General features: G+C 40.5%; 1 protein-coding gene across 1 annotated transcript in view; it reads right to left on the bottom strand.

Moving 5' to 3' along the window:
• The window catches only part of LOC127569733 (nuclear factor NF-kappa-B p105 subunit-like), a 44,321-nt gene extending 38,226 nt beyond the window's left edge, over positions 1 to 6,095 (bottom strand). The window contains exon 1 of the mRNA XM_052014556.1: positions 6,007 to 6,095. The gene's annotated coding sequence lies outside the window, so the exon portion shown is untranslated. The remainder of the gene's footprint in view (positions 1 to 6,006) is intronic.
• Between the last annotated feature and the right edge of the window lie 18,629 nt (positions 6,096 to 24,724).

A 24,724-nucleotide genomic window follows, 5' to 3' on the forward strand; every position in this document is an offset into this window, starting at 1 on the left:
GCAATCATTCGTTGTTCTTGCAACTCTGCTGTTGTTGGTAAAATCTCAGATGGCAACGAGGAGGCACACAGGAGTGAGGTAGATCGGTTGGTTGAGTGGTGTCGCAACAATAACCTCGCACTCAACATCAGCAAGACCAAGGAATTGATTGTGGATTTCAGGAAGGGGAAGTTGGGAGAACACACACCACTCCTTATTGAGAGGTCAGCAGTGGAAAGGGTGAGCAGCTCCTAGGTCCCTGGGTGTCAACATCACAGAGGACCTGTCCTAGGCCCAACACATCGATGTAATCATGAAGAAGGCATGCCAGCAGCTCTACTTCATTAGGAGTTCGAGGAGATTTGGTATGTCACCAAAGACTCTTGCAAATTTCTACAGATGTATGGTGGAGAGCATTCTGACTGGTTGCATCACCGCCTGGTATAGAGGCTCCAATGCACAGGATCACAAAAGGCTGCAGAAGGTTGTAGGCTCAGCCAGCTCCATCACAGGCACAACTTTCCCCACCGTCGAGCTCATCTTCAAGAGGTGATGCCTCAATAAGGTGGCATCCATCATTAAGGACACTCACCATCCTGGACATACCCTCTTCACATTATTACCATCAGGGAGGAGGTACAGGAGCCTGTAGATCCACACTCAATGATTCAGGAACAGCTTCTCCCCCTCCACCATCAGATTTCTGACAGGCCCATGAACCCATGAACACTACCTCATTGTTCCTTTTTTTTGTACTATTTATTTATTTTATAATTCATAGTTTTTTATGGCTTTGCACTGTACTGCTGCTGCAAAACAACAAGGTAAGATAAGAACAGACAGTGTTAATAAACATGTTTCTCATTCATCAGCAAACTCCCCACTTCTTCCCTTATGCCCTAATGATGGAAGGAAAATGATGATAAAGTTGCTGAGGAAGGATCTCAGACACTGCCTAAGGAGAGCCTGCTGTGATGTATTGGGGCTGGGATGATTGACAACATCTAGAAACATCTTCCTTTGTGGAAAGAATGACATTGGAATGTTTCCCCTTGGTGCCCATTGACCTCAGTTTTAATACTCAAATCAAATGCAGCCTTGATGAAAAAGCTAGTTACCCTCACATCACTTCTAGCATTTACTTTTTAGATTCATGTTTGGACAAAGGTCATGAATAGGTCCGGGCAGTGCAGTTCTCACGAAACTGAAATAGGCATTGGTGAGCGGGTTATTGGTGAGTAAGTGCTACTCAATAGCAGTATCAAAATCTTTCTTTTCATCACATTGCCGGAAGAGCAAACATAGCATCTCTGCATCCACGGCTTGAGAATTTGTATTGCAAAATTACACTTTGAGAAGAATTAGCTGACTTGGAGTTGACCTGTGTTTTGTGAACGGGACATATCTGGGCCATTTTCCACATATTCCAGTAATTGCCAGTGCTGTACTGGAACAGCTTGGCTAGAGGTTCAGCTGGTTCTGGGGCACAAGTCTCCAGTACAACATCCAGGATGTTTTCTAGTATCTGATGCTCTCAGCCATTTCTTGATTTCTTGATTGTGAATTGAATTGGCTTCTGTGATGCTTGGGATTTCAGGAGGAAGCTCAGGCATGGATCTCGATATTTCGTCCTCGTCTTTACACTCAAATGCTGGGCCCTGCCCATGCTGAAGATCGGTATATTCTTGGATCCTTCTTCTTCTGTTGTCCATCACCATTTACAACTAAATGTATTATTGTTTTGACTGGATCCATTAGGTATGGGTTCGCTTCTCTCTGTTGATTTTATGCTGTTTTTGTTGTTTAGGATATGTGTTAACTTGTGGTTCAGTTTCATAAATTTGGCAAATTATTTTAAGGTCCACCTGGTGTTGGTCACAGTACGCCCTCCTGCACTCCATATTGAACCCCTCATCACCTGTTGTAATTTCAGTTTATCAGTTGCTTCTTCTCAGGGTGAAACTTCTGTGGAACCTCAACCAGTCGATGCAGAGAAATTGTGATTTTATTAAGTGCCATGTCATGCATTTCACACAAATGGGCTTAGTTGAGCAATATTTTGATGAAAGCGATAATTTAACACGAATACATAAAGTAAAAGAGCTCAGAAAACAGATGAATGCCATGTAGAACGGGTGTGAAGTGATCTTGACAAGGTGGTAAAATGTGCACTTTGTAACTGCTGCTTGTTGAAAGTATCTCCTCATTTTTAATGGAAACAAAATTCTGTGAGGTTATTTTAATGGCTCATCCAAAGTCAAATGACTCAAAATCAGATGAGGTTCACTTCACTCACTGGCTTCACTTACAATCAGGTCCAGCTGCTACAATTTTCCTCCAATTCCTCCACCACCATTCTCATCCACCAGTCCATCTACTTATCCTATCACTCTTTCTGCTGGAAATCCTTTCATTCTTCTCACAGATTGCAGCATATCACCTAATATTCACTTTCCTGCACAGGAGGGGGCTGGGGTGGGGGTAGAAAGTGCCTTAACGAGATTATATGGGCGAAATTCAGATCAGTCATGGGTGAACAGCTAGTTAGGTCAGGGCAAACTTCTGGCTGGTGGTGGTCTACAATTTCTTTGTCACCCTCAATCTCCTCTTCTTGCTCATGGCCAGCATTGTACAAAGTACAGCATGCTACCATCACCCTTTCTGACAAATTACTAAGCATGTGGGGCACCCACTGGCGATACCAGGTACCTCAGCCACTGTTTGAAGAATCCACTGATGACGTGGTGGTCCCAGAACAATGCTCGTAGCCCTTGCCATTGGGAGAGCAAGAGTAACTTAAACGTGAACAATCTGATAGTGAACAGCCACCCTTTACTTCCAGAAGCCATCCACACACTGGTTGACCCCACTGGGAAGTGACGGTTCCTTGAGAAGAATGCACACACCTGCCTGATGCTATGAGTTGATCTCTGACATTGTGAATACTGTGGAAAAACAGTCCTGTCTTGCAACTTAAAAGTCACCCAAAATTGATACGTTTTAGAATCTCTGCAGTTCATTGCAGGAATTTATTTTAAGCTTGCTCAGTGTTCATTGATTAGGTCTGAATTTCCAGAATACTTTTATTATAACCTAAGTTTCCATGAGAGAGTAAAATAATGTTCTTAAGTTTGAAAGGTTAGATTTTTTAATGTGCTTTTCACAATCATTTGTTTTCGAGAGAACGTTATTCCATGATTACACTCAAACATACAGATGAGGCACTGGAGTTGGCCACTTGGCTCCTCAAGCTTCATTTGCCATGTAATAAGATCATGGCAGATTTGATTGTAACCTTAATTCCACAATCCTGTCTACCCATGGAAGCCTTTCAACACCTGGCTTATCAAGAACTCATCTCTCTCTGCCTTAAAAATATTTAAAAACTGCTTCCACTGCCCATTGAAGGAGAGGGTTCCAAAGATGCATGACCCTTGGAGAGAAAAAAATTCACCTCATTTTCGTCTTAACTGGGTATCCCCTTATTTTTAAATAGTGACCCCTGGTTCCAGATTTCTGCAAGAGGAACCATTATTTCCACATGCACCCTCAGAATTTAATATATTTCTATCAAGACCCTACACACTGTTCTAAATCGCACCAGAAAGAGGCCTAGCCTGTCCAACATTATTCATAAGACAAGTAGCCCATTCCGGATACCTGTCTCATAAACCTTTGAACTTTTTCCAATACGTTAAGGTCCTTTCTTAAATAGGGAGAGCAATACTCCAGATTTGGCCTCACGTTACTCTATATAACTGAACTATAGCCTCACTACTTTTATATTCGATTCGACTGACAATGAAAAACAACATTCTGTTGAAGTAATTGTGTAATTCATAATTATTTCTTGTACCTGTACCCTAGCCCTTTATGAATCATGCACTGGGACACCCAGATCCATTTGCATCTTGGAACTTGCCAAAGTGACAATTTCACATTAACCCACATTGTATTCCATTTTCCAAATCATTGCATACTCATTTAACCCATCTACAGTATATCCTTTTGTAACCTCCTTAAGTCCTCTTCAAAAGTTACTTCTTCAGATATTTCCAGGATTTCTCCCAAGAATTTTTCAAAGAAATCAAATCTGATTTCCCTTTCATAAAATGAGGTTGCCTCTGCCTGATTACCCGGCAATAAAATCATTAACATTAATTTCTAACATTTTCCCTGTGGTAGATGTTATGCTAACTGCCTGTAGTTTCCTGCTTTCTGTCACCCTTGTATGAATAAAGAGTGACACTTGCTGTTTTCCAATCTAATGGAACTTCCCTAATTCAAGGGAATTTTGGAACATTAATGCCAACACATCCATTATCTCTCTAGCAACATCTAAGAAGACTCAAGGATGAAGTCCTTCAGGAACCAGAGACCAATAGCCCAGAGCTCCAATAATTTGCTCAGTACCTTTTCCCAGGTGATTGTAATTTTCCTGATTCCCTCTCTCCCTTGCAGTTTCCTAAATACAGTTATCCCTGAAATATTAATGGTATTTCTTTAGTGAAGACAATTCATTTGCCATCTCTTCATTTTCCATTATTAATTCCCCAGACTCATTTTCTTTTGGACCACTGTTCATTTTTTTCTTTAATTACTGAACGTCTTATATCTATTTTTATATTTCTGACTAAGTTTATCACATACTCTAATTTTTCCTTCCTTATTAATATTTTAGTTACTCTACCCAGTCTTCTGACCTGCTACCCATCTTTACATATTAGTTGTTCACAATTTTTTACATATCAAAACATTTGGAGAAATTAATTTTCTGATTTAAGGAGCAGGCACATTTCTAATATTTATAACGGCTGCGCAGAAATAATATATTTTAAAATAAAAGATCAAAGACACAGCTTATATGAACACTAACTGTTTCTGCTCACTAATTCAGTTACATCCTTAAGTATTGTTTACCATTTGAAAGGCAGTTATAAAGCAGAACTGAAACTCTTATGCACAACTGGAGTAGCAAAATAAAAAATGCCACCTGGCATCAGGGATCTTGTGCAATTTGCAGATAATTGATTTTTATGACTTAAGGAGATAGAAGACATTGATGGTCTACAATTTTTATCAAATGCTCAAGCAGCCGATTTTGGTATTGGTATTGGTTTATTATTGTCACTTGTACCGAGGTACAGTGAGAAACTTGTCTTACAAACCGATTGTACAGGTCAATTCATTACACAGTGCAGTTACTTCAAGTTAGTACAGAGTGCATTGATGTAGTACAGGTAAAAAAAATAACAGTACAGAGTAAAGTGTCACAGCTACAGAGAAAGTGCAGTGCAATAAGTCTTGGGCAGCTGCCTAGAAGAATAAATGTTAGATGGCAAAGTGTTGTCCTAATTTTGAGGCCCTTGTTATTTTCACATCAGATCCCTAAGCTGTGGAGAGACAAACGGACGGTCGAGTGCGATTCATCAGCTTGACGTTGGCTAACATCAGATTGCACTGGTCAGCAACAAGTGCAAGGGACACTTGGGGTCACGGAGGAAGCAGTTCTATGTCAGTGGGGCCATTGATCATGTACTAAGTTTGAAGGGGGCAGGCGTATTCCTTGTAGCACCCCAAAAATAAACTCAATCTTTTGCTAGGCTTCCGTTCCTATATAATCACATCACATTATTATCCGTTCTCTCCTGAAATATCAATCAGGCTCTTGCATGGATCACATTATCTTGATTCAAGCATTAATTCAGGAAGATGCTTTGACTGACCAGCCTTTAAAATGGCTGAACAGACGTCTGCAGTTAACGGGTTTGTGTCTACTGATCCTATTTTCTTGTCCTCCCCCTCCCCCACCCCACCCCACCAATACTGATTTTCCCATGTGAAAATTAGCCCCAATATATTTTACTTAGAAAAAAATATTTAATACTAAATTCCATCCTTTGTTTGTATAGTATTTCAAAAATGCACAAATATGAATTAAAGTAGTTATTGCGCCTCCAATTCAATGAAATATCTTTTCTGAGTCTCTTTAAATCTATGAATTAATCTAAAAAAATTAGACAATACCTTTAAGAAGTCCTTTGTAATATATAGGAATACTCAGACTTTGTTGCTGGGGAGAAGAATTCATCAGTTGAGCAAAGCTTTGAATCACTATCCATCCTAGTCACTTGGGTCACATAGCCGTTACGTTTCTGTTAAGCAAATGATTCAGCTACTTGGCAAAGAGATTGGTTGAAAAGTGCATAGGCTGATATGCTTCAATGGCAACAGGGATATTTCTGTAGGTGATGTTATCTCATCAAGATTGCAATGGCTTTCAGCTCATATAGAAATATATCTATATTTAAATGCAATCTATTACAGGTTGTTGTAAGAAAGAAAATAACTTTGGAAGTTTTAACATGTCTTAATTAAGAACAAATATAATCTCCAAACATGTAATTTTCAATGCTCTTGCTTTGTCTCTGTATCAGCCTGGTTCTTCTCTTCAATGCTGTAGTTATCTGATCATAGCTTTTTCCCATTGTGACAACCCCATTCCTGGCAAATTATTCTCCACAATACAATGTGATGTTATTACTTTGCTGATGTCTTTAAGGGCATTTATTTCTATAGCAGAGCCTTTCCAGTGTATCTGCTACTTTCCCATGAACTTGCACCCAAGCTTCTGACTCCCTTCATCCACGTCTTCCTCTAACCTGCTTCCCTCCTTGCAGTACTCGCTCTTTAGCTAAACCACTGATTCTCACTACTGCCCAATCCTCTTTCCACCTCCTTCTCAGACCTCTGTAAATATGTCTTATGAACTAAACACAACAATGTTTTTTTGCCACATGTCTATGTAGTTGAAAATGTTTATGATTTGTTCCTTATTACAAGTTTATCACTCACTGCTTTCCTATATTTATAAAATTTCCAGTTTCACTTTCAGGGTACATTTTCTTTCTGATGAGCAGGGCTTGCTCAGTATCATTCTATTGCACACAACAGACAACCTAAAGCAATTGCTGAGTTTCTGTGCAAAAGAGTGGCACAGTATGTTCTTCCTCCCATATAACTGAAATACCTATTGCAAAATGGTTAATTATATGTATCAGAAAATAGAGGATTCCACACAGAGATCAGTGCAGCGTAGCTAATGTTTGTAATTTTATAAGGCAAATTCACTGGCCTGGAAATTTGACACTGAAAAAAAAACAGGCACATAGGGATCAAGTATAATAGATGGTGTGTATATGGTTATTGTGAACTGTTAAGGTACAGGGAGGTTACTGGGTGAAAAATACTGCCTGTCTCTGTAAGATTTGCCTAATTCAAGTGACTTGTTTATGACTATAATAAACTACCATGGGCACAGGTGTACTGGTTATGAGCACAACAGATTTATTTAGTTAGTTGCATCCAGTAAAAAAGGCAAATTGAACAAAGTTACAGTCTGTTATTCAAAACTTCATGTTTGCCTCTGAGTGAGTGTGGCATGGGTCTCTTTTTCTCCTGCCGTGTCCTGTTGTCCTGTTGACTGCAGGTTCTCTCTCTCTCTCTCTCCCCCCCCAACCCCACATACCTTTTATGTTATTTCCCTCTGATTTTATCTCCTACTCATCAATTCCCACACTACCTAGCCCCCGCTCTTTTCAAGAATACTTTTAATTTTTCATTTATTACCAGCTCCATCTCTTTTGTAGATTGAGCTATTGCTTACTAATCGCTTACTGCATTGTTTACTCTCTCATAGAACATAGAACAGTACAGCATGGGAACGGGCCCTTTAGCCCACAACGTCTGTGCCGAACATGACACTGAATTAAACTCCACATCTGCCTGCACAGGGTCTATTTCCTTGCCTCTTCATGTGTCTGTCTAAATGCTTGTAAAACATTCCAATCACATCTGCTTCCACCACCTCCCCCGGCAGTGTGTTCCAGGCACCTACCACTTCCTGTGTAAAAAATTTGCCACTTAAATTTCCTTTAAACTTTCCCTCTCTCATTTAAAGCTGGTATTTGACCTTTCCATCCTGGGAAAAGTCTCTGAATACCTGCCCTGTCTATGCCTCTCATAGTTTTATATACTTCGATCAGGTCACCATTCAGCCTCTGACACTCCAGAGAAAACAATCCAAGTTTGTCCACCTTCTCCTTATAGCTAATACACTCCAATCCAGGCAACGTCCTGGTGAACCTCTCCAAAGCCTCCACATCTTTGCTGTAATGTGTTGACCAGGATTGCACTCAATGCTCCAAATGTGGCCTAACCAAAATTTTTAGGCAACTGCAACATGACTTTCCGATTCATGAGTTCTGTTTTACTCCTCCAATGAAAAATTTACACCTTAATAGGCAAAAAACCGATGAATGCATCTTTAGAAAAAACTGCAATCAAGATTTGATTGTTCCCTTTGACTAAAGGTAATTTTTTCTTTGTATATCGCACTGCAGGAAGCAGCAAACAATCTTGAGTTAATTGAAGTCCCCAAAAGAAAACATCTTAAGTCCAATTGCTACAATACTGTATATTTGCAGAAAAGTGCTTAAATTCTTGAAGCTGCTGGATTCCTGTTTGGAAATAAAAGATTAGAATTCCTTGTGGGTGTGCTTAAGAACCCAGGGTTTAGCTTAAAGAAGTGCAACGTTCCCATTGACTTCTGCAAACTTGAAGTGGAGGAGGGAAGTTCTGGATGGTATTGAGAGTCTTGAGGTCAGGCATTGGGAACACAAATTACCCACCCACCTGTCCTTTAGGTCAGCAACTGCCCCATATGTGGAAGAGTCTGCAGTTCTCTCACTGGCCTCATCAGTCTTCTCTGAACTCATAACATCGGAATGGAAGTAAACCATCCTCAATCCTGAAGGACTGCCTAGGAAACAGAATTTGCCACTTTTGGGAGAATATTATTTAAACTTGAACAGAAGAGCTGTTAGTGGAAAGAGTTAATTTCTCCAAAACTAATTCAGATAAGAAAAGTTATTAATTAAAGTGCCATAGCTTTAAACTAAGGGAAATTGTAAAGGAACTAAAGAGTACATGCTTAGCACAGAAGAAAAACTAAATGCAGGTTTCTGCATTCCTTCTTTAGATATCTTTGCAGATAATTGTAAAACTTGAAAGTTAATATCCTCAGTGAATAAAAACTTTAACACACATGCAAAAGAACAAAAGAAAAAGAATGTGGAGCCTTGCGGAGCTCTCATATTAACATAGCCCTCTTAAAAGGACACTACCTATTAAGATATGTAATTCTGCAACTTTACTTCATATTAAATAACACAGGACTTTGACATATTCGATTCCCAAGACCATTATTAGTTTACAAAAGAACATAGGATCAATATAAATTTTCTCCCAAATTAGATTTGACAAACACTTATAGCAGCCTTTACACATCCTCTTTCCCTCTCTCCTTCTCTCACTCATACATTCTCTCACCCTGCCCTTGCGTAAATCAAAAGGAACTCAAAGCTGCCAAATCTCATCCAATATTTTAAAACTCAGAGCATTCACAAACTTTAAACCAGTTCAGAAACATAATATGACTTACTGTCAAGAGTTAAATGGACAGGAAAACTAAATACAATCAGAGCTACTTCAAGGAGACTTTTAAACTTTAAGGCTTGAGAGCAAGGAAATGCTGGAAGTTATTGATTCATGCAAACTTGTACATTTAAACAGCCCGCATCATCCAAAGTACCTCCGAGTTTATTTTTTCTCTGCAAAAGAGTTTCACTGTATATCCCAGCACCATGGTAGGAATTATGTATAATTGTTTCCTAAATGCTGCAGGACTTTGATGGGGACCTTGTTGAGTTTTGTTCAACTTTCCTTTGGGAAGTCAAGTAGGAGTAGGACATATATAATAATTGGTAGGGCACAAAGGAATGTTGGTGAACAGAGGGACCTTGGGATTCAAGGCCATATTTCCCTAAAAGTAACAACACAGGTAAATAGGGTAGCACAGAAGGCATTTGGCATGCTTGCCTCCACAAGTTGTGGCATAGAATATAAAAATTGGGATGTAATGTTGCATCTTTACAGAACACTGGTTAGATTGCACTTGGAATATCGTGTGCAGGTCTGGTTGCCACACTACAGGAAGGATGTAATTGCACTTGAAAGGGTGCAGAGGAGATTCACCAGGGTGTTGCCTGGATTGGAGGATTTCAGTTATGGGGAGAGATTGGATAGGTGGGCTTGTTTTCCCTAACTTGAATGAGGCTAAGGGGTGATTTGACTGAGGTATATAAAATTATAAGAGGGTTAAGGTGAGAGGAAGAAGTTTAGTGAGAATTTGAGGGGAAAGTTTTTTTACACAGAGGGTGGCTGATATCTGGAACTCGCTGCCAGTGGAGGTGGTGGAATTAGATACAATTACTATGCTTAAGGGACATTCAGGTACTTGAATAGGCAAGGCAGAGAAGGTTATGGATCTAATGCCGGCAAATGGGAATAGTATAGATGGGCAAAAAGGTCAGCATGGAAATGGCGGGCTGAAGGGCCTGTTCCTGTGCTGTACAATCTATGACTCTATGTCTAAGTCTGAACCATCTATTGTCAAAAGAGTTTGTATGGCCACAATTATACACATATCTTGTAGACTCTTAATCCATCAAGAGAAATGTTGTTCTATAATTCTGGGGAAAGTGCGGACAAAATAACAAGGTCCATATTACTATCTTTCAAATAGCGATGACAATACTGAAGTGCCTGCAGACAAAAATTCTATGTTGCTAGTAATCCTAGCTGTTGGACACAGGCCCCTAAATAAGAATACCCACGGGAAAAGACTGCATGTGTGCACCTGCCCATGGGGCTCCTGGGGGAACAGCTCCTGCTACTCACTGTGGTGGAGGGTCTGCAGCTTCCTCCCCCACTCTCGTAACCAGACATTAGAAACCAGTTGAGTGCTAATCAGGACACTGATTGCGTTTCTGTTCTCGGGTGGTTGATTAGAACTGTCTAACCATATGATGTTTTCTCCACATATGGGATTTTCTCTTCGTTAGTATAAAGTGGGGGACTTACAGTCGTGGGGTCATAGAGTTGGACAGCACAGAAACAGGCCCTTCAGCTCACTTTGTCCATGCTGATCCTTTCCCCTTTTGTCTGCACTGGGACTGCATCCTTCTACAAATTGCCTATTTAACTGTCTGTCTAAATGTTTTGTTACGGATTAGGTTGCTATTTGGTGAATGTCCCTTTCAGACATAGTACAGGACTGTGTGTGTGTGGCACCATTACGACAACAACAGGAGATAACGACATGCTGATGTTTTGGTTTAGTCAGAAAGAGAGAGAGGAGAAAGAGAGACACACTGCCTGCTGGTCTCTGTATCGATGGATGAAAAGCAATAACTGTCTGTCACTACAATCCATGTATGGATATTTGGAATAATCCAGTGGAGTCCACTTTGTCGTTAACCTGTAGAAGGAAACAGGTATTTCTGTGGACGGCCACGAATGCCTTTCGGGGTGGCAGATACTTCAGAACAAAGCAGTGGAGATCAGTGAATGAGGTGTCGTATGGGTTCCATCGTGGAACATTTGGGTTTCATAATTTCTCTCTATTCTCTCTCTACATTTTCTCTTCAGTCAACGGTGGTTTTTGCAAAAGCCTTTGTTCATGTTTCACCTTATGGCTTGCTGAACTGAACTTTGAGAACTATTCCTGGACTTGGAGTTTGGGAATTTGCCACACACACACTTCGAGTTTAGTTTTGGGGTTAATGTATAATATCTAACATTTTTTTTTATTTTTCTTATTATCATAAGTAGTTATTAATAAAATAGTCTCTGACACTTATACATGACTCGGTGTGTTTCTTTTGTTGCTGGTACGTAACAGTTTCTTAAACATTTAAGAAACAGTGATTATATTTGACTCCAGCACCTCCACTGGCAGCGAGTTCTGGATATCAGCCACTGTCTGTCTAAAAAACTTACCCCTCTGATCCCCTTTAAAACTCCTACCACTCGCCTTAAACACATTCCCTGTTGTTTTTGATGTGCCTACCATGGGAAAAAGATTTTGACTATCTACCCTATCTATGCCTCTCATAATCTTATATACTTTTATCAGGTCAACCCTCAGCCTCCTTTGCTCCAAGGGAAACAATCCAATCTCTCCCCAGAACTAAAGTCCTCCAATCCATACAACACCCTGGTGAATCTCCCCTGCACTCTCGACAGTGCAATCACATTCTCCCTACAATGTGGCGGCCAGAACTGCAATAAGTGTGGGCTAACCAGTGTTTTGTTAAGTTGCAACATAACATCCCAGCTCTCATATTCTATGCCATGACCTATGAAGGCAAGCATGCCATATGCCTTCTGCACCACCCTATCTACCTTTGTGGCCACTTTCAGGGAACTATGGACTTCACATAAAGGGAAGTAGTAAGAGAGGATATACATTTCTACTTGGTTTATTGATGTCATAATCAATATGAGGGTCCCCAAAGGTCATTGCTACCAGAGTTGCATTTTGCTTTCCCAGCTGCCAGTCTATCCTCTGCTTAATAGCCTTTGATCTGCCTCTCTTGGGGGGCATTGGACAACTTAAAGTTGTCCATGAATCCTCTTACTGACAAGGGAGGTGGTCATTATATCCAGTCAAGGTAATCATACGACACCCAGTTTCTTCATGGTTCTGCATCATCAAGACAGCCTAAGCTGCATTTCTACACTGCTGTTGTATATTTCACAGCAGAAGCTCAATCTGATCCTGTAGCTCTGATCCAAGGCAGGGGTAACCTTATAATCCCTTTCTGTACAACAGCATGAGTAATCAAACTCATTGCCTACCTGGCTTCTATTTCTCATCCTTAACCTGCTTCCCAATGAACACCATAGCATCCTGGAAAGATGGTCTCAGCCATTAATTTGGACACCCTTCAAACAGTATCTGTACATACACAGCCACATTTTACTCATCTTAACTTTAAAATCTCCACAGATATCTGTGATTGGCATCTTGCCGTACATTAAAGAGACACTATCACTCAGCATAACTAATGATCCACATTGATCTGTCAGTGATCAAGCGATGACCCCTGGGTCTGTTGTCTTATACACAGTAGGACATGGTTAGAATAATTATTCAAATCTCATCTGGGATGCACTGTACAATTTGTCTGTTTATATTTAACTTTAGAGACTTGCTTGTGGCGATAATAAACCACTGTGGCTGCAGCTATTTTGATTATAAGCACAGAAGACTTATTAAGTAAGTTGCATCCAAAGAAGCAATACTTAACAAAGATGATAGTCACAATCCGTTCCTCGAAACCTCAAAGGCTCATCTTCTGAGTGACAGAGTGACAGTTATTTCCACTCCTTTCAAAATTACTTTTTATGTTTCATTTATTACTAGCTCTTACTTTTATTCTGCAGATTGATCCATTGTTTATCTCCTTAGTTTACTCTCTCATAGACTGACCTACTCCTTGAATGGTACCTTTATAATGATGTTCAGAATTCTGTCACAAATGTTCAACAATGTGGCTCTTTGGATATTTCAACTGCCCCTTTGTTCTGTCTACCTCCAATCAGTGTTCTTGCCCTAATTGTTTCAAATACCAAATTTAGCATGTTCATGGTAGATGCAATGTACTTGTCTGTCTCCAGGCTATCTGTCTGCTTCCAACATAACACCACCATCCCACAGAATAAATTAATGTCCTGATTTTATGTTGTGCAAGTTATAAACACAATTCTGTTTGAGCACATTCTTTGCAGTTAGTATTATTTCTGACTTAACTGACCACTAAGCTTTGGTCCTTGGCCTTAATACAGTTGCTTCAGCAATCTTTAAAGATTGTTCCATTGCAGCAATGGTATTAAAACACATCTGGGACGCTTTAAAAAAAGGTTTATATATTTACAATATTTTAACATTTGTTTAATCTACCTTTTACACCTCAAACACATCTTCTCCAAGAGACCAGGATATGGAGGATGTATGAAGAAATGGCGTGCAACACACCCTCTGGCATTGTCACTCTGCTAGGACATATCCCTCCTGCCCATTTTCCTCTACTGGAGGCAGAACGTGCCCTTCTTTATCAAAAAACATGCATACTTCTCCTTGTGAGGTGTCCAGAGACTTTGCATATGATAGTCAAATAGCCCATACCTTGTGTATAAGATACAAAGTGCTGGAAGTAAGAAGATGGATTGTGTGGGTACATAAGGAGAAGCTGTTGGAATAAAGTGTGGTGCAGTGTCGATGGGATAGTTTTTGAAATAGTGAGACTGTAGGTGGTAAGAGTGAAAGCAGAAAGAAAGAGAGCTGAGAGTTTAGATTTTTATGAGGAAAAATGTTGACAACATTGAGCTTCTTTTGGTATTGTTGTTATGTTCAGAGAAATATTTGGGAACAGCCCTCCCCACCACTAAAAGCATCTACAGGAGGCACTGCCTCAAGAAGGTGGCATCTATCATCAAGCATCCCCACTATGTGGGTCATGCACTTTTCTCACAGCCACCATCAGGCAGGAGGTACAGAAGCTTGAAGTCCCACACCACCAGGTAGAGGAACAAGCTACTTTCCTACAACCATCAGGTTCTTGAACAAACACGCACAACCTTAATCCTGCCTTAGCAATGGAACGCTATGGACCACATCTTGCACTACCATGGGTTTGTCTCTGATTGTGTTTTTTTGCACTAATGTCTTGTTTTGCATATTCTTTTTTTTTTCTTCACTGGTATAATTTAAGTATAAATTATGTATAATTTATGTTCCGTGTGTTGTCTGAACCTATGTGCCTGTGATGCTGCTGCAAGCAAGTTTTGTCATTGTACCTGTACCTCACTATACATAGAACATAGAATAGGACAGAACTGGACAGGCCATTCGGCTCACAATGTTGTGCTAATCAATGCCGATTTATACTAAATGTCCTCCTCCTGTTTATCATCCATATCCCTCCATTCCTTTCATATTCATATATCTATCTAAAAGCTTCTTAAGCTCTACCAAATTAACCCTGGTAACCCATTCCAGGCACCTACCACTCCCTACATAAAAAACCTGCCCCTCACATTGCCTGTAAACTTTCCCCCTCTAACCTTAAAAGCATGTCCTCTGGTGTTTGACATTTCTATCCTGGGGAAAAGATTCTGACTGTCTATCCTATCTATGCCTCTCACAATTTTAAAAACCTCTATCAGGTCTCTCCTCAGCCTCTGACATCCAAAGGAGAAAAAACCAAGTTTGTCCTTGTAGCTCCTACCCTCTAATCCAGGCAGCATCCTGGTAAATCTCTTCTGCACTTTTCCACAATTTCCACATCTTTCCTATAATGGGGCGACCAGGACTGTACACAATACTCCAAGTGTGGTCTGACTAAAGTTTTATATAGCAGCAGCATGACTTCCTTACTCTTATAGTCAACACCCCTACCATTGAAGGCAAGCATGCCATACGCCTTCTTTATCACCTTGTCCACTTGTGTAGCCACTTTTAGTGAACTATGAACCTGAACCCCAAGATCCCGCTGTACCTCTGTGCTACTAAGGAGCCTATCATTAACTATACTTTCTCCTTTCATTTGACCTCCCAAAGTGCAACACCTCACACTTGCCCGGATTTAGCTCCATCTGCCACTTCTCTGCCCATATCTGTAACTGATCAATATCCCACTGTATTCTTTGACAGTCCTTTACACTGTCCACAACTCCACCGATCTTGGTATCATCTGCAAACTTTCTAATCCAGCCATCTACATTTTCATCCAAATCATTGATATATAATCACAAGCAACAGAAGTCCCAGCATTGATCCTGTGGAACACCACTGCTCACAGACCTCCAGTCAGAATAACAGCCTTCTACTTCTACTCTCTGTATTCTATGGGCAAGCCAGTTCTGAATACAAACTTGCGATTTGACAATACTTGTGCACATGACAATAAACTCGACTTGACTTAGAACCAACCATTTCACAGCAACTTCTTTCATAACCTCTTCTCACTGGCAACACAGCACTTGCTTGGAGTTTTTCTGACCTCCGGGATGAACAGAATCCTTCTCTTAAACCAGGAAGACTAAGGTGCCACTGAGCTGCCTTCTCTGCCACTTAGACCAACTTGCTTTCTCTCTCAGTTTTGATAAAGGGTCTTCGACCTGAAATGTTAATTGGTTTCTCTTTCCACAGATGCTGCTTAATTGGCTGAGTTCTTCCAGCATTTCTGTTATTTGTTTAAGGTGCCAATGAAGCTGGAGGGTGATCCTTCAAATCTTTCAAAAAGATATGGCCAGAGTGCAGCTCCTCTTAGATATTACTGGCAGCCTTTCTGTGGCATCAGTGAGCTCTGATTTGCCAGCCCATAAAGAGGCACCCTGCCAACGTATTTCGAAAAGAATGTTGCTGAGTTGGCAACAATTGGGACCACATGAACAAACAAATACCGGGCATGACCTAACCCCTGTGGGACTGCTTGCCCCAAAATTCTGCAGCCCAAATTTGAAGCAATAAGTCCAACAATGAGATGACATGGCAGGATCTGCAGCACTTCACATCAATTTCAAAATTGTCTTATGAGGATAGGTTGAGTGAGTTAGGGCTTTTCTCTTTGGAGAGAAGGAGGATTAGAGGTGACCCGATAGAGGTGTACAAGATGATAAGAGGAATAGACTGAGTGGACAGTCAGAGACTTTTTCCCAGGGCGAAAATGGCTAACGTGAGGGGATATAATTTTAAGGTGATTGGAGGAAGGTATAAGGGGGATGTCAGAGGTAAGTTTTTTACACAGAGAGTGGTGGGTGTGTGGAACGCACTGCTGGCAGAAGTTGTGGGGGCAGGTACGTTAGGAACATTTAAGAGACCCTTAGATAGCCACATGAATGATAGGAAAATGGAGGGCTGTGTGGGAGGGAAGGGTTAGATAGGTAATGGAGCAGGATAAAATGTCGGCACAATTTTGTGAGCCAAACGGCCTGTACTGTGCTGTAATGTTCTATGTTCTAGCATCTGCAGTTTCTTGTATCTCCACATTCTCTGATCATTTAAGAGACTCTTAGCCACGTGAATGGTAGAGAAATGGGAGGGAAGGGTTAGATTGACATTAGAGCAGGATAAAATGTTGGCACAACATTATGGGCCAAAGGGCCTGTACTGTGCTGTAGTTTTCCATGTTCTATGTTCTAAAAACTGTACAAGTTCCACATATACACTAATGAGCATCAGAAAACAAGTGTGGCAATTTCAATGCATGATTGCTCTGTGCCCCTTCAACCCATTGCAAACAGCACACTGAAACTCATGCTGCTGTCTTCCTTGTAATGAATCGGTGTTCAAAATTAACTGTTCTCTTAGCTGGCTCATCCCTCTTCTTCTCCTGGGCTCGTCATTGCCACAGGGGGCTCCATTTCATGTGTGGAGGTTAACCCATGCTGCTAAAATCAGCCTGTACCATTATACAAGAATTATGTTGTGGTGGCTGCAGATTCTGGAAGGGGTCCAACAACTGATATCGACCAGGGAGAAATTCAAGAATGATACAAGGCAGGAGAGAGCATGATTTTTGAGGCCTTTGAACAGGGACTGGAGAGGGGAGAAATCCTGTTTCTGCATGGGCCAGAACATCCTCCAGACATCCTCAGAAGGCACTGAGAGAAGATAGTGGAGGTCAAGAACAGAACCACTGAATGTGCTGCGGCAGAATTTCAATGACTTGAGTGGTTAAAGTCAGTGAATGCTATAGCAGTGCAAATTTGTCTCCATTCTTGCATACTGCCCTATGCACTAACCCCATAACCTGCGTACAACTGTTTGAGGTGGTTATACAGGGCCATCTTCAGTCTCCTCCACTGAAATTTAACAGTGTTCTGCCTCCCACGCTGTAGCCACTGGAACAGCAGGGTATAGGAGAGGCAAAGGTATGCAGAGGATAGGCACTAAGGAATACACAAGGGTAAATAGTTGATGATTTACTTTCTGGATTTGTCTTGCATTGCAACTGGGGGAAGTTACTGTTAGTGAATTGGAAACCAGGATTGTATTTGTGGTGAATTGGTATTTGTTCCTACTGTTGTTGAGAAATTGGTCATGGATGGTCCATCCTCCTCCTCTTCCTGGCTCCCCCCTACCCCCAGCTTCCTCTCAGTTATAGTCTCACAGCACTTGGTCTTGTGAACACTGTCTGGCTGACATTAATAAACTATTATATTTGGAAAAGTGCCATCTAGTGTGCAGAAGATTACTCAATTATGACAATAAAAATCAATCTTTAACTAATGTGCAAATAGTTACTTAAATAACAATGATGAAGGCATCCAGAATACTCAGCTGTATGGGGTTAAGAGAGGGCATTAGGCAAAGTGTTGAACTCCAACTTAAAAACATTGAACTTACTCAGATCTGTACATCGACGGATGCTGCAATCTGCCACAGGGTGCTGTTTCTGACAAGGTGATTTCAGAAGGAATGAGCTTCCCATTTTCCCTCGTTGCCAGTCACACCATTGTGTGCTTTCTGATCCTCGCATTGCTGTTGCCCAGGAGGATCAGTTTACCCATCCGTGTGCTGTGGGACAGAGATTTTCAAAGTCAGAGTGGAAGTTCTTCTAGGCCACATTTATACTTTCAGGGTTGGTGTAAATTCGTGATTGACAGTAGGCCACTTCATTCATAGATTGATACCAGATTTCCAAAACAGACACTCTACACTGAGCTTTATCATGGAAATTGTTACCAGGTGGATAGAGGAAGAGGTTCAAGGATGTTCTCAAGCCCTCCTTACAAAACTGTAACATCCCCACCAATTCATGGGAATACCCGGCCCAAGACCATCAAAATGGAGAAAGAGCATTCAGGATGGTATTGGGGACCTCAGGTTCAGTGTAAGTGGTGCAAAGAGTACACCACCTCTCAAATTACACACCAACCCCACCCATCAAGCACCTCCTGCCCTATCTCTGGCAGAGTTTGTGGGTCCCACACTGTCCTCAGCAGCCCAGAACTCACATGGAAGGATGTCATTACTGATCCTGATGGACTTCCCGAGAGAGAGAGAGAATCTGCCTATTCAGCATTGAGACACAGAAAGAAAGAGAGAGAAAAAGAGATGGAGAGAGAGAGGGAGGGCGGGAGGGAGACCACTTATTTACACTATTCCAATGTTAATCCCATTTTTATCCCATGTGTTATGCAGGGGCTAAGCCTGCAACCATTCGAGAGCTGTCATAATGTATGTGACAAATGTAGCCTCATGCGTTGGTTGACATTTTAGAACCAATTCAGCACCTCAAAACAACAGGCACTATGGACGTGAGCAAATGTTGTGGCCCAAAAGTCCGCTCACATCCAGTCAATAACTTACTCAATTTTTTTTACATTTTAGAGGAACCAACAAAGTAGAATAGCTTGAGGAAATATTGTTAAGCTAAAGAACAGGGCTTTGATGACCTGTTGAGTTTTGCATTGCAGGTTTCTTTATTTTAGGGGTATGGAAAATATTTGGGAACTTAATCCTATTCCTGCCTCATAATGTTGCATGCATGGGAAAGTTTTATTCAGGTTTAAAACAGTAACAATCACAGCTCAGAAGTAAGTCATTCTGCAGTCAACTTCACAGATTGTTTAGATCTGTACATCTTTGAAAAAATATCAGAAGAACTGCGCACTTATTTCACGGGAACTGCACAAAGCTGTCAAACATAAAGAGTTGTAAAATTTCACCATGACATTTCAGTAAAATATTCATTAGAAGTTTGCATTCATTCAAAATCTGATAACCTGGTTCAGGTTTCAAAGTGTGTGCTTATCTCTATAATCATGTCTGAAGTAGTGATTGAATGTCCATATTTCTCAAAAGCCTGATGGTTGCATTACCTTTTGAATGGACATGTTTAAGGTACACCTATTTACCACAATCACCTTATGATTTTTAGACTCTGATCTTTCTTTCAGTGCAATGCTTTTCACATGCCATAGTCCAAAGGACAGTCTGCAAGAGGATAAGAAATTGAACAGAGCTGATACAAAAAGAAATAGATGATTCATTACGTTCGCAATCTCAACCACTGTTATGGAAAGAAATTCACACATATGACGTTATGATATAGAAGAACTCTATGCAAAGTGACCTGTCAAAACTGTACAAAGCTGCATTTATAGAATCAATGTTAATTCATATGGTTTCCTTTTCTGCCATTTTGTTTCTAATTAAGGTTTTTTGTCCATGTATTTGTTTGCCAACCATGGACATCTATGTTCATATCTGCACTGGCACCTTCATGCATTTGTGATATTGCCATCTAGTGCTAATAAAAAATATGTCCTGTAACATGAAACCAGATTGAAGATTATATATAAATCCTGAAATGTTATGATGGCATCAGTTCTAAGATGAGATATTATTCTGGACGATGTGAAAAAAAATTACATTTTTTTAGTACTTGCTTTTCCCTGAGAAAAATGCAAAGAAAAAAGGGTAGTATCTAGAGCTGTACGTCTCACAACACTATAAACAATTAGTTGAGAATGTTGGTAGGTGTTAAGTCAAAATGTAAAAGACAAGAATTTAAAAATAACAGAGAAATTAAAGTTTTGCAGTTAGATGGTACCTTTCTGGATAACCCAAAGCATTTTACAGCTAATGAGATTGTCAAGCTAATCAAGATTGCTTATTACTTTGCATGCTTGAATTTGAACTCATGTTCTCTGGTTTATTAGAACACTCTTCTGTATTACAGTTCCTGTATACACACCAACGATGAACAGAGCATAAAAGCAGCATTGTGTTCATTTATAAGGATGGATGAACACAATGAAACAACCATGAGCAGTGAATAAAATCTATCAACTAAAGAAAAGGAGAGGCGAAGATAATCAAATAGCTACAATATTTTTAAACAACCCTTTGGCCAACATTTTGCTAAACAGTTTGCTGGAAGTGGTGTGCAATATATCAACTTGCATCTGTGATTCAATACTGAGAAACATGATTTAGGTAGGTTTATATATGCTATTATGTTTTGTTGTATGTTGTCGATGCAAAATTTAAATTATAAACTTGGCAAACTTGAAAGTAGAATATTTACATCTTGCATTGCATTTTAAATGGTTCAATAATTGTCTTTTTTTAGTTGTTTCTTTGATAGTTCAAAGCAGTGGTTGTTCACATGTAATGAAATCAAGTTCTAAATTATACAAGGACAATATCATTATTCACATTTGGATGGAACCATGTTTGGTATGTTTACCAAAAGTTTTGGCTCAAGTTCATCGGCTTTGATATTCTCTGATAGGGCCATGCATGACCCTATTCCCCCCAATGCCATAACTTGACTCCTGAGATCTGAATCCCCCTTGGGAGATGCTCAGCATACTCTACTCCGCACCTCACCCCCACCATCCCCATCAGCAGCCTCTCAACCTCTCTTAACCTCTAACACCCTTGTGATCTACAACCTGTCTAAGTTTCTGGAGTTGCTCAATTGTGGAGATACCAGAGGCACACAAAATGGGCAGGACTGATTCAATTACACATCATGCCTGGGACCACTTGAGAAACAGAACATTGCTTCTAGAGCTATAGAGTTATAGATTAATACAGCATGGAAGCAGGCCCTTTGACCCAACTGGTCCATGCTGAGCAAAGCAACCTCCCTGCTAGTCTCAGTTGCCTGCGTTCAGTCCATAACCCTCCAAGCCCCTCCCCTCCATGTACCTATCCAAATGCCTCTTAAATGTTGCAATTGTACTCACCTCGACCACTTCCTCTGGCAGCTCATTCCAGGTACTCACCGCCCTCTGTGTAAAGAAGTTATCTCTCCGGTCTCTTTTAAATCTCTCCCCTCTCATCTTGTATCTGTGCCCTCTAGTTTTGGACTCCCCAACCCTGGGGAAAAGACTATGACTGTCCACCTTATCAATATCCCTCACGATTTTATAAACTTCTATGAGGTCACCTCTCATTCTCCTGCACTCCAAGGAATAAAAATGCAGAATGGCCAACCTCTCCCTATAACTCAGGCCCTCTAGTCCAGGCAGCATCCTCATAAATCTCTTCTGTACCCTCTCCAGCTTGACAATGTCTTTCCTATAACAGGGTGACCAAAACTGTACACAATACTCCAAGTGCAGCCTCACCAACCACTTATATAGCTACAACATAATGTCCCTACTTTTAAACTCGATGCCCTGATCGATGAAGGCCAGCATGCTAAATGTCTTCTTCACTACCCTGTCTCCTTGCGTGGCTGCTTTCAGCAAACTGTACACTTGTACTCCCAGGTCCCTCTGTTCCACAACACTTGTCAGTGCCCTGCCATTCACTGTATAAGTCCTATCCTGGTTTGACTGTCCAATATCATCTCACACTTACCTAAGTTGAAATCCATTTGCCATTCCTCAGCCCATCTCCCTAAATGATCAAGATCTCTTTGCAATTCATTGTAACCTGCTTCACCATCAACAAACCCCTTAATTTAGTATCATCAGCAAACTTGTTAATTGTGCCGTGTACATTCATATCCAAATCATTTCCATAAATAATGAATAACAGAGGTCCCAACACTGACCCCAGGGGCACCCCACTAGTCACAGGCCTCCAGTTGGAGAATCGACGACTTCAACCATCCATCACTCTCTGCTTCCATCGTCGAGCCAATTCTGAATCCACGCACAGTCCATGCACAGAAAACTGGTTGACTACCACATATCACCACTATACCTTTCCTCAGACATTGACTCCTGTTAGAGATATCTGATAAAGAAGGGAAGATGCAAATAATAAAACAAATAATAAAATTTAACATATATCTTCATCACAGCGGGTCATTCCATTGGGTGGAGATTTAGTATTCTCATGATTTACTGAGAACTGTAGGATTAGTGCTTCAACCAGGAGAGTGCTACAGATAAGCAAACATAAACACTGTATCATGTTACTTCTGTGTTTAAGCAGAAGTAGCCCTTTGTTTTCAAGTTCTTCTTTGTGGTTGTATTTCAGAATGCCAGGAACATCTTAGTAAATTTGTGCTTATCATCTTTGCTCTTCAACATTCTTGTTATAATGTAAAACCTACACCTGTCAATAATTTCATTACCGATGCTCTATAAAATGGAAACCCTCCTCATGAAACAGCCTTGTATCAACCTTTTGAGCTCCTTTTCTTAATATGGCCAAGGGTAGTCCACCTAATCTTTTACAAGACTTTGGACTTACGTTATTTCCTCCCATATAGGGCATAATGAGTGCAGTTCTCAGCCCTTTTCAAGAATCTCTTCCACTCTTTCTGAAGTGTTCTACTCAAACGTGTAACCTGCACTACCTTGCACCTGTGAGGGCAAACAGAAGCCACTGCAAGAGGTAACAACAGAATGGACTGCAAAAGATAACAACTGAATCTGATATCACTTCTACTTATTTCAGGTCCTTCCCATGCTGCTGTGTTTCATTTTATTGTAATTACATTCATTTTAATCATGCTGCAGAATCCTCTCCCTTTCTACAGAAAACTGGTTCTTGAGACTTGTGCAGAATGCCATGTATATTTCTGTTGCAGGCAGCCCTTCCTTTTAAACTACCGCTATCACAACACAGCCGTGACGACCTGAACTTTTTGGTCCAACAACTTCTCCTTCTGCACGAGACCTCAAATTATCTTCCACTCCATCTCAGGTTCTGAGACCTTGAGTTCAAATAGTTTCAGTTGGAGAGCAAACATCTGTTGTTTGAACTCTCACATCCTGCAGGAACTGCACAACACTACCTCTTCCTGTGCTGCCATTCTTAGTATAAATGGCAGTGTTACAGTAAACTTTTAAGTTTGATTACTTTATATATGTTTAAATTCTGATTACACCTAATCTACTTGTTCCTCCTTCCTGCCCTCTGCATCTAATCAAAGTGCTTTAAAATGATGGGGAGATTCAGTACTTAAGATTGTACTGGAGAAACTGGGTTGTCCTTCAGGCAAAGAAGATTCAGGGGACATAATAGAGGTGTGGAAGATCGTGATTACTTTAGACAAGGCAAAATGAGGGAAGTGTCTCATTAACAGATGGTTTAAGGACAAGAGGAGACAGAAGTTAAATTTTGAGCAGCATGTACAAGAGAGATGTGTGGAAATTTATTTTAACATGAAGTATAATTATAGAAACATAGAAAATAAGAGCCCTTTAGACCTGCCCAGACTTTCAATACAATCATGTCTGATTCCTTGCCTTAATACCATACTTTTACTCCCCTCTCCTCCACTTATTTCTTGATGTCTTTTGTGCCTACAAATTTATTTGCTCTTTCTTAAAAAAACTTCAATGACTTGAATTTTACATCCATCTGTGGTAGTGAGTTCAATAAGTTTGCCACTGTCTGAGTGAAGAAATTCCTCCTCAACTCAGTCCTAATTTTGTTGACCTGTATTCCGAGATTCTTCAGTGGACACTTCAGCCATGGGAGCATCCTCCTCACATCCAATTGGTCCACTCCTGTCAGGATTTTGTGAGTTTCAATTAGATCCCATCTTATTCTTCTAAACTCTGGTGGAAACAAACCTAATCAATGTAACCTCTCTTTGTATGGTAGTCCTGCCATCTCGGGAATCAGTCTGGTGAATCTTCACTGCACTCCCTGTATGGCAATTACATGACCTGGAATTCTCGGCCTGTAAGAGCAGTGAAAATAGAATCAATCAAGACTTTCGAGCAGGAATTGGCAAAGCACTTGAGGGAAATTTATTTGGAAGACCTTTATAAAATAGTGGAATGAGACTTGCTGGAGTGTTCTGCCAGGAACTGACGCAGATTCAATAGGTCTGTTGTGTCAGGGAATCTG

Source organism: Pristis pectinata, chromosome 4 (genome assembly GCF_009764475.1).
Source record: "Pristis pectinata isolate sPriPec2 chromosome 4, sPriPec2.1.pri, whole genome shotgun sequence".
Taxonomy (NCBI): domain Eukaryota; kingdom Metazoa; phylum Chordata; class Chondrichthyes; order Rhinopristiformes; family Pristidae; genus Pristis; species Pristis pectinata.